Source organism: Eubalaena glacialis, chromosome 1, assembly GCF_028564815.1.
Source record: "Eubalaena glacialis isolate mEubGla1 chromosome 1, mEubGla1.1.hap2.+ XY, whole genome shotgun sequence".
Lineage (NCBI taxonomy): Eukaryota > Metazoa > Chordata > Mammalia > Artiodactyla > Balaenidae > Eubalaena > Eubalaena glacialis.
In genome coordinates, this window is record NC_083716.1 from 184921878 (window position 1) to 184936504 (window position 14627).

At 35.7% G+C, this 14627-nt stretch overlaps 1 protein-coding gene across 1 annotated transcript in view; it reads right to left on the reverse strand.

The window, feature by feature from the left end:
* PDE11A (phosphodiesterase 11A) overlaps positions 1 to 14627 on the reverse strand; it is a 437737-nt gene that overhangs the window by 392453 nt on the left and 30657 nt on the right. The window lies entirely within an intron of this gene.

Consider the following 14627-nt stretch of genomic DNA (forward strand, 5'->3'; position numbering starts at 1 on the left):
AGTTACTTTGTTATTGGTCATTGTTATTACAAAGTCACTGTTCTTTAGGTGCATTTCTAAAGTAAACTTGGTTTGCTAATCTTATTTCTTTGTTCTGCCTTTCTTAGTTGGCACTTTTCTTTGGTCCTGTCTTATTGTTGTCATCACGACTATTATTATTTATCTTTCTTATGAGAAATACAAATATATCTCAAGGCATAAGACACAGGAAAATGGAAGAACCACAGCACAGGTGAAACCAAAGTTGGTGAGGTGGTATGAAAGAAAATGTGAAATCTTAAACTTCTTTAATACATAGCACAGATATCTACTAAGGATATATTGTAAGTGTGCAGATAAATTGTATGTAGAGTTAAAATTCAACTCCATGTTCTATAAGATTTATTGTGTATAATTAAAATGTCTGAGCCAAAGACCAGTATATGAAGAGACAGCCATAGGAAGAGTCAGCTGGCCAGAAGCACCTTTCTTCCTGTCACAGTGGAGCCATCTAAGAAATTTGGGGAATCAGGGAGGTGAGGCTACAAGTGGAACCAAGAAGGCCATGAAGTCTGTAAATATGGACAAGGGATTATCAACATGGAGTTGTGATTCAAAGCCAAACAGTCAGGAACCAGGGAATATAGGGAAAGCCAAGGTCAAAAGAGTGATCCATAAAAAGCCAGATCTGAATCAGGGGTACAGATTAACAGAGACACACCAGAGATTTGGTCTCATTTATTTGTTAAAACCTAACAAGGATCATAGAAAGAGATCAGATTTGTGGTTACCAGAGGCAGGGCATAGGGGCAGGGGGAATTGGATGAAGGTAGTCAAAAGGCACAAACTTCCAGTTATCAGACAAATAAGCACTAGGGATATAATGTACAACATCATATAATGAACACTGTGTGTGTCATATTTGAAAGTTGTTAAGAGAGGAAATCTTAAGACATCTCATCACAAGGGAGAATTTTTTTTCTATTTCTTTAGTTTTGTATCTATACAAGATGATGGATGTTCACTAAACTTATTGTGGTAATCATTTTATGATGTATTGCAGTCAAATCATTATGCTGTACACCTTAAACTTATACAGTGCTGTATGTCAATTAAATCTGGATAAAACTGAAAGGAAAATTAAATAAAAGCTCCGGGTTTAAAAAAAACACAACAAAGACCACCTCCAACAAAAAGCCTATTTTACTCTTCCCACTGTGACCAATTAGGACAACCTGAAAAGTTGGCCCCCAAATGTAACTAATTGGTAAAGAGCTGTATCAATCAGATTCTGACTTTCCCACATTTATGGCAAATACAGTAATTTCTAGTATCAAAGTGTAGAAGTTATATTTTAATACATATGTTATTTAGGTTGTACTATTAATATGTGGAAGTTACTGTTTTTGTTTGACAGAAGTTTAATGTTAAAAAGTAATTTTAGACTTCTCCTCGGACAATTGGTGAAAAAAGTGGCCTATACCATTCAGAGTCACATTGTTGCTGTTGAAATAGAAGCCCAGAGAGAGCCATGTGGCTGAGAGGGTCTTGGTGCTCTGGCGGGGTGTCAGGTCTGTGCCTCTGAGATGGGAGAGCCAAGTTCAGGACATTGGTCGACCAAAGACCTCCTGGCTCCATGTAATATCAAATGGCGAAAGCTCTCCCAGAGATAACCATCTCAATGCTAAGACCGAGCTCCACTCAATGACCAGCAAACTACAGTGCTGGACACCCTATGCCAAACAACTAGCAAGACAGGAACACATCCCTACCCATTAGCAGAGAGGCTGCGTAAAATCATAATAAGGTCACAGACACCCCAAAACACACTACCAGAAACAATCCTGCCCACCAGAAACACAAGATCAAGCCTCATCCACCAGAACACAGGCACCAGTTCCCTCCACCAGGAAGCCTACACAACCCACTGAACCAACGGTAGCCACTGGGGGCAAACACCAAAAACAACAGGAACTATGAACCTGCAGTCTGCGAAAAGGAGACTCCAAACACAGTAAGTTAAGCAAAGTGAGAAGACAGAGAAACACACAGCAGACGAAGGAGCAAGGTAAAAACCCACCAGAGCAAACAAATGAGAAGGAAATAGGAAGTCTACCTGAAAAAGAATTCAGAGTAATGACAGTACAGATGATCCAAAATCTTGGAAATAGAATGGAGAAAATACAAGGAACGTTTAACAGGGACCTAGAAGAACTAAAGAGCAAACAAACCGTGATGAACAACACAATAAATGAAATTTAAAATTCTCTAGAAGGAATCAAGAGCAGAAAAACTGAGGCAGAAGAACAGATAAGTGACCTGGAAGATGAAAGAGTGGAAATAACTACCACAGAGCAGAATAAAGAAAAAAGAATGAAAACAATTGAGGACAGTCTCAGAGACCTCTGGGACAACATTAAATGCACCAACATTCAAATTATAGGGGTCCCAGAAACGAAAAGAAAACGAAAGGGACTGAGAAAACATCTGAAGAGATTATAGTTGAAAACTTCCCTAATATGGGAAAGGAAATAGTCAATCAAGTCCTGGAAGCACAGAGAGTCCCATAAAGGATAAATCCAAGGAGAAACATGCCAAGACACATATTAATCAAACTATCAAAAGTTAAATACAAAGACAAAATATTAAAAGCAACAACGGAAAAACAACAAATAACATACAAGGGAATCCACATAAGGTTAACAGCTGATCTTTCAGCAGAAACTCTGCAAGCCAGAAGGGAGTGGCAGGACATACTGAAAGTGATGAAAGGGAAAAACCTACAACCAAGATTACTCTACCAAGCAAGAATCTCATTCAGATTTGACGGAGAAATTAAAACCTTTACACAGAAGCAAAAGCTAAGAGAATTCAGGACTGCCAAACCAGCATTACAACAAATGCTAAAGGAACTTCTCTAGGCAGGAAACTCAAGAGAAGGAAAAGACCTACAATAACAAACCCAAAACAATTAAGAAAATGGTAATAGGAACATACATATCGATAATTACCTTAAATGTAAATGGATTAAATGCTCCAACCAAAAGACACAGACTGGCTGAATGGATACAAAAACAAGACCCATATATATGCTGTCTACAAGAGACCCACTTCAGACCTAGGGACACAAACAGACTGAAAGTGAGGGGATGGAAAAAGATATTCCATGCAAATGGAAATCAAAAGAAAGCTGGAGTAGCAATTCTCATATCAGACAAAATAGACTTTAAAATAAAGACTATTACAAGAGACAAAGAAGGACACTACATAATGATCAAGGGATCAATCCAAGAAGAGGATATAACAATTGTAAATATATATGCACCCAACATAGGAGCACCTCAATACATAAGGAAAATGCTAACAGCCATAAAAGGGGAAATTGACAGTAACACAATCAGAGTAGGGGACTTTAACACCCCACTTTCACCAATGGACAGTCATGCAAAATGAAAATAAATAAGGAAACACAAGCTTTAAATGACACACTAAACAAGATGTACTTAACTGATATGTATAGGACATTCCATCCAAAAACAACAGAATACACTTTCTTCTCAGGTGCTCATGGAACATTCTCCAGGATAGATCATATCTTGGGTCACAAATCAAGCCTTGGTAAATTTTAGAAAACTGAAATCGTATCAAGTACTTTTTCTGGCCACAACGCTATGAGACTAGATATCAATTACAGGAAAAAAACTAAAAAATACAAACACATGGAGCCTAACAATATGCTACTAAATAACTAAGAGATCACTGAAGAAATCCAAGAGGAAATCAAAAAATACCTAGAAACAAATGACAATGAAAACACATGACCCAAAATGTATGGGATGCAACAAAAGCAGTTCTAAGAGGGAAGTTTATAGCAATATAATCCTACCTTAAGACACAATAAAAATTTCAAACAAATGAACTTTACACCTAAAGCAATTAGAGAAAGAAGAACAAAAATACCCAATGTTAGCAGAAGGAAAGAAATCATAAACATCAGATCAGAAATAAATGAAAAAGAAATGAAGGAAACAATAGCAAAGACCAATAAAACTAAAAGCTGGTTCTTTGCGAAGAGAAACAAAATTGAAAAACCATTAACCAGACTCATCAAGAAAAAAAGGGAGAATACTCAAAAAAATAGAATTAGAAATGAAAAAAAAGAAGTAACAACTGACACTGCAGAAATACAAAAGATCATGAGAGATTACTACAAGCAACTATATGCCAATAAAATGGACAACCTGGAAGAAATGGACAAATTATTAGAAAAGCACAACCTTCAGAGATTGAACCAGGAAGAAATAGAAAATATAAACATACCAATCACAAGCACTGAAATTGAGACTGTGATTAAAGTCTTCCAACAAACAAAAGTCCAGGACCAGATGGCTTCACAGGCAAATTCCATCAAATATTTAGAGAAGAGCTAACACCTATCCTGCTCAAACTCTTCCAAAATATAGCAGAGGGAGGAACACCCCAAACTCATTCTATGAGGCGACCATCACCCTGATACCAAAACCAGACAAAGATGTCACAAAGAAAGAAAACTACAGGCCAATATCACTGATGAACATAGATGCAAAAATGCTCAACAAAATACTAGGAAACAGAATCCAACAGCACATTAAAAGGATCATACACCATGATCAAGTGGGGTTTGTCCCAGGAATGCAAGAATTCTTCAATATATGCAAATCTATCAATGTGAAACACCATATTAACAAATTGACAGAGAAAAACCATATGATCATCTCAATAGATGCAGAAAAAGCTTTCGACAAAATTCAACACCCATTTATGATAAAAACTCTCCAGAAAGTAGGCATAGTGAGAACCTACCTCAACATAATAAAGGCCATATATGACAAACCCACAGCCAACATCATTCTCAATGGTAAAACACTGAAACAATTTCCTCGAAGATCAGGAACAAGACAAGGTTGTCCACTCTAACCACTATTATTCAACACAGTTTTGGAAGTTTTAGCCACAGCAGTCAGAGAAGAAAAAGAAATAAACGGCATCCAAATTGAAAAAGAAGAAGTAAAACTGTCACTGTTTGCAGATGACATGATACTATACACAGAGAATCCTAAAGATGCTACCAGAAAACTACTAGAGCTAATCAATGAGTTTAGTAAAGTAGCAGGATACAAAGTTAATGCACAGAAGTCTCTTGCATTCCTATACACTAATGATGAAAAATCTGAAAAAGAAATTAAGGAAACACTCCCATTTACCATTGCAACACAAAGAATACCTAGGAATAAACCTACCTAGGGAGACAAAAGACCTGTATGCAGAAAACTATAAGACAGTGATGAAAGAAATTAAAGATGATCCAAACAGATGGAGAGATATACTATGTTCTTGGATTGGAAGAATCAACATTGTGAAAATGACTCTACTACCCAAAGCAATCTACAGATTCAATTCAATACCTATCAAACTACCAATGGCATTTTTCACAGAACTAAAACAAAGAATTTCACAGTTTGTATGGAAACACAAAAGACTCCGAAGAGCCACAGCAATCTTGAGAAGGAATAACAGAGCTGGAGGAATCAGACTCCCTGACTTCCAACTATATTACAAAGCTACAGTAACCAAGACAGTATGGTACTGGCACAAAAACAGAAATATAGATCAATGCAACAGGAGAGAAAGCCCAGAGCTAAACCCACACACATATGGTCACCTTATCGTTGATAAAGGAGGCAAGAATATACAATGGAGAAAAGACAGACTCTTCAATAAGTGGTGCTGGCAAAACTGGACAGCTCCATGTAAAAGAATGATCCCTAACACCATACACAAAAATAAACTCAAAATGGATTAAAGACCTAAATGTAAGGCCAGACACTATAAAACTCTTAGAGGAAAAAATAGGCAGAACACTCTATGACTTAAATCACAGCAAGATCCTTTTTGACCCACCTCCTAGAGAAATGGAAATAAAAACAAAAATAAACAAATGGGACCTAATGAAACTTAAAAGCTTTTGCACAGCAAAGGAAACCATAAACAAGATGAAAGACAACCCTCAGAATGGGAGAAAATATTTGCAAATGAAGCAACTGACAAAGGATTAATCTCCAAAATATACAAGCAGCTCATGCAGCTCAATATCAAAAAAACAAACAACCCAATCCAAAAATGGGCAGAAGACGTAAATAGACATTTCTCCAAATAAGATATACAGATTGCCAACAAACACATGAAAGGATGCTCAACATCACTAATCATTAGAGAAATGCAAATCAAAACTACAATGAGGTATCACCTCACAGCAGTCAGAATGGCCATCATCAAAAAATCTACAAACAATAAATGCTGGAGAGGGTGTGGAGAAAAGGGAATCCTCTTGCACTGCTGGTGGGAACGTAAATTGATGCAGCCACTATGGAGAACAGTACGGAGGTTTCTTAAAAAAACTAAAAATAGAACTACCATACGACCCAGCAATCCTACTACTGGGCATATACCCTGAGAAAACCATAATTCAAAAAGAGTCATGTACCACAATGTTCATTGCAGCTCTATTTACAATAGCCAGGGCATGGAAACAACCTAAGTGTCCATCGACAGATGAATGGATAAAGAAGATGTTGCACATATATACAATGGAATATTACTCAGCCATAAAAAGAAACGAAATTGAGTTATTTGTAGTGAGGTGGATGGACCTACAGTGTGTCATACAGAGTGAAGTAAGTCAGAAAAAGAAAAACAAATACCGTATGGTAACACATATATATGGAATCTAAAAAAAAAAAAAAATCGTTCTGAAGAACATAGGGGCAGGACAGGAATAAAGACGCAGACGAAGAGAATGGACTTGAGGACATGAGGATGGGGAAGGGTAAGCTGGGACGAAGTGAGAGAGTGGCATGGACTTATATACAGTACCAAATGTAAAACAGTTAGTGGGAAGCAGCCGCATAGCACAGGGAGATCAGCTCGGTGCTTTGTGTCCACCTAGAGGGGTGGAATAGGGAGGGTGGGAGGGAGACGCAAGAGGGAGGAGATATGGGGATGTGTGTGTATGTATAGCTGATTCACTTTGTTATAAAGCAGAAACTGACACACCACTGTTAAGCAATTATACTCCAATAAAGACGTTAAAAAAAAAAGTAATTTTAAAGTTTGCTTTAAAAGTTCTAAAAATTCTAAAACCTTTTAAAACATATTTTCAAATGTTTTTAAAAACATTTTGAATCATTCTTTCTTGCTAGAATATGATGATAAAAGTACATGATTACCTGATATTAAAATATATCTTAGGGACTTCCGTAGTGGCACAGTGGTTAGGAGTCCACCTGCCGATGCAGGGGACACGGGTTCGAGCCCTGGTCCGGGAGGATCCCACATGCTGCGGGGCAACTGGGCCCATTCACCACAACTACTGGGCCTGCGCTCTGTTGCCCGTGGGCCACAACTACTGAGCCCACATGCCACAACTACTGAAGCCCACGCACCTAAAGCCCATGCTCCAGAACAAGAGAAGCCACCGCAATGAGAAGCCCATGCAATGCAACGAAGAGTAGCTCCCGCTTGCCACAACTAGAGAAAGCTCGTGTGCAGCAACGGAGACCCAGCACAGCCAAAAACGAATAAATAAATTTATTTAAAAAAAAAAAAAAAATATATATATATATCTATATATATCTATCTTAAAGCTACAATAATTAAAACAATGTGATACTGGTTCAAAAAATAGAAAAATTGATGAGAGTATAATGCCAAATATATATGTGTATATATACATATGTATATATGTGTGTGAATAAATGTATTTAATCATAAGAGTGCCATTTCAAATCAGTCAGAAAATAATAAATTATTCAATTAGTTACATATTTGGGAAAAGTAAGATTCTTTCCTCACATTATACATCAAAACTAATTTCAAGCAGAATTTGAAGATAAATATACTCATCTCTTGATGAATTACAAAAGTGGAACAGATCACTCAAACCCTGCCAAGACGCATTTCTTATTTTAACATGAAATACTAGGAGAAAAATGTCTGAATATTAATTATAATAGTCAATAATATTAGAATGCATATATTCCAGATATTATCAAGTAAATCCTAAATTTGCACTCAGAAAAGTCAATGGCCTTATATTCAAATGTTGGCCTTCTTTTCCACCAAATCTTTAACCAAAGCAGCCAATAAAAGTAAGATTAATTCCATTTCTTTCATTTGTTCATTTCAGCTAAGATTCTTATCAGAAGTACAAATGATCGAAAGTTTTCAGTAGAAGAATGAATAATGACATGATAAACTATAAACTAAATCATCATTTACTTTACTTGGAAATTATATTAAAACATTTTTATAATTTAAAAAGTTAAATGTCAAAAATAAAATAATAAAAGAATGGAAGGAATATAACTGGAAATTTGTCTGATCTCACTAGAGGGAAGTCTTTCAATCCATAATACCAAAAGGAGGAAACATAAACACTAATAGATTTGACTAATAAAAATTTTAAATTTCAGTACCTAAAAAATAATACAAAGAATTAAAAGTAAAATAAAATTGGAAAAATATTTTTAAACACATCTGGCTGACAAAGTGTTAAATCCTAAACATACAGAATTCTTACTAATTAATGAGGAAAAATGAGCAATGGGTAAGAATCAGAAATTAACAAAATAAAGAACTGATGGGAAAAAATTGTCTCATATTTCACATAAATATTTGAAAACTGTCAAATTACCACAACAGTTATAGTTTTTCTGTAAAATTGGCAAAGATTTAAAATTTGAGGTGTCAAGATACCTAGATTTATTGAAAGTTTTTGTGAAAAGTTTTTGTATAAAAGTCTACTTTTATACATTGCTGGCGAGAATACAAGTTAGTGCAATATATATGGAGGACAATGTGGCAGTAAGTAACAAAAACCTTTAAAATATTCATACTTTTCAATACAATAATTTTATTTCTAGGAATTCATAAGAAAAAATTGAAAAATACCTAAATATTCAACAGGAAATTGATTATGTTATGGTATAGTCACACTATCGCTAAAAAAGTTTATAGGTTATTATTATACATGTTATAAATAATTTTATTCTGACATGAGAAAGTGACACAAGGAAAAGAAGTTTAAAAAACAGTATTAATTAGCATAGTTACATCAAAGTGAGGGGATTACCATTCAGGACAGCACTACAGCTTCAGAATTGCCCTCCAAAAAGATAGAAGTCTTTATACTATTGAACTGCCAGTAAAATACATAGGCAAGATATACCAAATGACATCTGTCAAGATGGCGGTAAGTCAATCTTCATAAGTAATATAAATATGTGAAAAACAGACAGCATAGCACTCTATACTTTTAGCAGGATATAGCAGCCATCTAAATGGCCCTGTTAGTTTTTAAAGCCATTATCATCTTGGCTATAAAACTCTTTACCATAAAAATTAAGTCCAACTGAATTGCTACATGGAATGCTAAAGGAATTTGATATTTTCTGAAAATCACAGAGAGCTAAGAACAAAAAGACTGTCAAGATTCTACAGCTGGGCAATGTTCTGATATGTGAAGTGGATGGATCTTTCAACTCTCTCAGCCTCTGACCCTTTCCACATTTAATTGGTAAACATCACAGCAACTTAATTTGGCATAGCGTATACAGTATAATGGTGGAAAACATCTGATTTTCCAAAAGGATGAATACTGGAAACCAAAAACTAGTAGCCTCATACTGGTTTCTGAAACAAAATTCTCAACAAACTATTAAACCAGTAGATGTAAGTTTGTAGGAAAATGATAAAAACAAATCTTCCAACCACAAGATTGCTTTCAGCCACTGAAAACCCAGGTTAGAAAAAGCCACATCATCCACTGCAAAGAGGACTTGGAAGCAGCATGTCACTACTTCCCACTGATCTTCCAGGTGGACCCCTGCGGCTAGCTGGTTCCATGCACATTCCTTTCCCCACTGTCAGCCACTGTGTCCCTGAAGCCTTTCTTTCCTGTTCCTAGGCCAGGCTCTATTCCCCTGGTGCTCACCCTAGCTTGGCTGCAAATAAGCAGCTGTGCTGAGAGTACTCAGACTCCCTCCAGAAGGTATACGGCCATGTGCTCCACAAAACAATGGGGGCATGTATCTCCAGCCCTCAGATTTGAGAGTAAGAGTGATGAATCAAACTGAAGGTGTCAACACGTGGTTTGTTTCCACCAGAGGATTGTTTTCATCAATAGGAATTATTCATAAATGGTCCAGAGAGACACAGGAGTGGACTCAGCACCCAGGGTGCCTTTTCCTGGATAAAGCACCAAGATACTTTCTAAGAAATGCTTGTAGGTAGGAGCCTTCTAGACATACACACTGGAGAACTGAGTCAGCCTGATTTTTGGCAGCTTTGTCTAAGTTATTCCATCTTGGATAGAGTTGGTTAGTGCCTCCTAGAACTGGTCTCCTGCCTGCTGCCTTGTTCCAGATATTTCCTAGGCCAGCTGGCAGAACTCTGCACTGGCTGTTTTATGAACTAGATCAAGCCCTTAGCAGAGCCAGTCAATTATACCATTCATCATTTTTTGCAGGTCTGGGTTCTGCTGGGTTAGAAAGATTGGACATATCAGCTAGCATTCACTCTCATAGAAGCAACAGGGTCAGGAACCATTTTATAAATCTCAATTTACTTCTGAGATGCTTCAATTGAATGAGCAATCAATTTAACCAACTACAATTCTTCCCTGGTTTAGGATCTGCATAGGATGGAACAAAAGCAGAAACCACAGCAAATCCTGGGCTGCTCAAATCTAAAAGCCCTCCACATGCTCTCTTAGACAGAGTAATAATACACTTCCAATCTATGGAAACTCCAACTTTAAAACTTACTAGTGAGTCCCTCTGTCTTTTAAGTAAGTCCCTCTGCCTTACATAAAAAGAAAGATTATCAATGGGCATCATCGCGTATTATCTCCCCCACCATAACCCACCCACCAACATGCTCATATACAAGTACATATGATACATCTGGCTACACACTACACCCAACAAGAAGACACTTCATATGACTGGTCAAGTTGACACTGAATATTTATGAAAATTGACTAAAAGCTAGGTCATAAAGCTAGCCAATTTGAAATCATTATGTGAAATAACTGGTATCACACAGAACGTATCATTTCACCCCAATGTACTTTAGTTATTAAAAAATATGTAACTAGAGGAAAAAATACTTGAAAAATTTAAAATACATTTCTAAACATACTATCAAGAAAAATAAAACAAAATGGAAATTATAAACTATTTAGAAAATATTTAGAAAAAATAAATATTTAGAAAAATACCAGGATTATATAAATATTATGTACCAAAATGGTAGGACACGGTTAAAGAGGTTCTTAAAGTTTAGTCTTAAATGCTTACATTAAAAAGAAAAGCTCAACTTAATGAAGTGATCATACAACCATAAGGAATTAGAAAAAAGAACAGCAAAATAAACTCAAGAAGATGAGAGAAAATAATAAAAATAATAGCAGAAGTTAATGAAAAAGAAAATAAACATATAATGAAGAGGATCAACAGAGGTCAGAAAAGTAATAAAATATACAAATCTCTGGAGAAAATAATCAAGGGGAAAAAAGAGAAAGGCATTTTAAAAAATTTTAATCAGGAATGAAAAGGGGCAAAGCTATAATTGCTACAGAGATTAAACAGATGTTATGAATGAGTTTGTGCCTACAAACATGAAAACTTAGATGAAATAAACAGATATATACAGCTTAACAAAAGAGTCCTATAAGCTTTAAAGAAACTGAATCAGTAGTTCAAAATAGTCCCATTACACACACATACATACACACACACACACACACACACTGGATCCAGACAGATTTCTAGGAAATTCTACTAAATGTTTGAGCATTGGGAAATTCTAATCTTATGCAAACTATTTCACACAATGGGAAAAAAAATCATTTGTGATATAACTTTGCCTTCAAAGCCTGATGAGGATATTATAAGCAAAGAAAAATATAGGCCAGTCTCACTAATGAATGAATACAGATTCAAAACCTCTAAAAAATAAACATTTTTATAAAACAAATCAGACGGTGGATAAAAAGATAATTTGTTATGACCAAGCTGGTGTTTCCTAGGAAACCTAGATTGGTTTATCATGAGAAGATCAACTAAAGTAACTCACCATGTTAACATGCTAAGGTGAAAAAATATTGTATCTTAACAGAAGTAGGAAAAACTGGATAAAATTTTACATCCATCTGTGATGTAAAAAAATAAACGCAACCAACTCCTTAGCAAACTGGGAATAGAAGGCACTTAGCCCAATAAAGGGCATTTCAAAAAACCCACAGAAACCTCATATCTAACAATGAAACTCTGACAGCATCTTCTATAAGATCAGGTTCAATATAAGGATGCCTGTCTTCATCAATCTTATTCTACATTGTTCTGGAGGACCTTGCATAGTAAATCAAGAAAAAGAAATAAAAGCTAAAGGACTAGAAAAAAAGAAACAAAAACCTTCATTATTTTACAGATACGATCACTTACATAGAAAATCTCAAAAAACAAAGCTTAACACATAGGGGTTATTTAATAAATGTTTGTTGAGAAAAATAAGCAATAAAATAGTTGTGAGGATTAAGTGAGATCACCTATGTTATTTGGCACATAGTAGGAACTTAGTTACTACTAATTTCCTTTCCCTTAAAATTTACTTTTAGGTATCTATGTCACGAGGGAAAAGGATTTTTAAAAGGTAAAAATTTCAACCCAATGTTCATAGCAGCATTATTTACAATTGCCAAGATATGGAAGCAACCTAAGTATCCATCAACAGATGAATGGATGAAGAAGTGTGTGTGTGTGTGTGTGTGTGTGTGTGTGTGTGCGCGCGTGCATGCAATGGAATACTACTCGGCCATAAAAAAGAAGAAAATTTTGCCATTTGCAACAACATGGATGAATTTGGAGGGTATTATGCTAAGTGAAATAAGTCAGGCAGAGAGAGACAAATAATGTATGATATCACTTATATGCAGAATCTAAAAAATACAACAAACTAGTGACTATAACAAAAAAGAAGCAGACACAGATATAGAGAATAAACTAGTGGTTACCAGTGGGGAGAGAGAAGGGTAGGAGATTAAGAGGTACAAACTATTATGTATAAAATAAACTATAAGGATATATTATACAGCACAGGGAATATAGCCAAAATTCTATAATAATTATAAATGGAGTGTAACCTTCAAAAATTACAAATCACTACATTGTCCACCTATAACTTATAATATTGTACATCAACTATACTTCAATAAAAAATGTTTAAATCTTCAATAAAGTATTAGCAAGTAAAAAATAAAAAGTAAAAATTTAAATTGATAAGAAGGATGTTAATTATACTTCAATTTTAAAAATGTTTAAAAAAAAGAAGGATGGGGCTTCCCAGGTGGTGCAGTGGTTGAGAATCTGCCTGCCAATGCAGGGGACACGGGTTCGAGCCCTGGTCTGGGAAGATCCCACATGCCGCGGAGCAACTAGGCCCGTGAGCCACAATTACTGAGCCTGCGCGTCTGGAGCCTGTGCTCCGCAACAAGAGAGGCCGCGATAGTGAGAGGCCCGCGCATCGCGATGAAGAGTGGCCCCCGCTTGCCGCAACTAGAGAAAGCCCTCGCACAGAAACGAAGACCCAACACAGCCAAAAATAAATAATTAATAAATAAATTTTTTTAAAAAAAGGATGTTAGATTCAAAATCAATACACAAAAGTAAATTGCATTTCTAGAGGTCCACAACAATTGGCTAAAATTGTAAAGTTTTTTAAAGATACAATTTAAAATAGCAATAAACATTTAAAAATACCTAGTATAAAATAAGGAAGGTGTAAGTCTTCTAAAGAGAAAACTAAAAAACTTTATTGGAAGATATTAAAGAACAAATAAATAACTAGGAAGATCTATCATATTATTGGGTGGAAAGACTGAACATCATAAAGCATATCATAATTCTCTCCAAATTGATCTACAATGTCAGTGCAATTCAAATAAAATTTCTATCAGACTGTGTATTATGTGCATGTGAAACTCAACAAGCTGATTCTAAAATTTACATGAAATAAAGGGCCAACAAAAGCCAAGACACTCCTGAAGAGCAAAATGTGGGGTGGGGTTGGGAGCTCCCCCCTCCTAGATACAAAGATTTACTGTAAGCTATGGAAATTAAATCAGTGTGATACTGGTGCAGGCATAGACTAATAGATCAAAAGAAGAAGAGAGAGTCTAGTAACAAACCCGTGCTAATATGGAAAATGGAAAACTACTTATATATGGAAATGACACTATGTCAATTGTTTATCCAAAAAGAAAAAAAAAAAGTTGTATCGCTATTCTAACACAAAAATGAACTGCATTAGATTAAATACTTCATATGGAATACCAAATTATAAAACTTTCTAAAGATGATATAGAATGCTTTTTTTTTTTGCTGATTTATTTGGTTGCGCCAGGTCTTAGTTGCAGCAGGCAGGCTCCTTAGTTGTGGCTCTCGGGCTCCTTAGTTGCAGAAGGGTTTTAGTTGTGGCAGGCGGTCTCCTTAGTTGCAGAATGCATGTGGGATCTAGTTCCCTGACCACGGATCAAACCCGCATCCCCTGCA